We start from the raw sequence: 490 nt of genomic DNA, 5'->3' as shown, positions 1-490 counted from the left end.
ATAGTTGAAGATATTCAGGAACTGCATTCTCGAAATGTAGTCTATATTTGTTGAATTAAGGTTTGAAGTTGACGTGCATTTCACATGGTGTACGTTTCTATTCTTATATACATGGTACTGGCACAAGCTATGCATCTTCACAAAAGAAAATAAATGGTTGAAGGAAAATCACCTTAATGACGTGAACTCTTATTATTCTTAGGTAAAGTGAACATAGGTTATTCCAATTACAATCCTGCATCCATACTTCCCGTAAAAGAGCAGACAGATAATATAATTTAAAACAAAATGCGAGATTCGTTTTTCAAAAGCATGTCCTTCGCTCATTGTGATGCGAAGATTAGGCCCCGCCCCTTTGGCAGCTGGCGGACTATATAAAGGAAGGTGACTGAGCGGGTCATCAGTTCACCCTCAAAACTCCAGAGATCATGAAGGTACTCAGTGAGGCTATAACTTCTTTATATTTATTGCGAATAACGAGAAGGAAACG

This window comes from Penaeus monodon, chromosome 15 (assembly GCF_015228065.2).
Source record: "Penaeus monodon isolate SGIC_2016 chromosome 15, NSTDA_Pmon_1, whole genome shotgun sequence".
Classification (NCBI taxonomy): domain Eukaryota; kingdom Metazoa; phylum Arthropoda; class Malacostraca; order Decapoda; family Penaeidae; genus Penaeus; species Penaeus monodon.
This window is presented reverse-complemented; position numbering follows the sequence as displayed.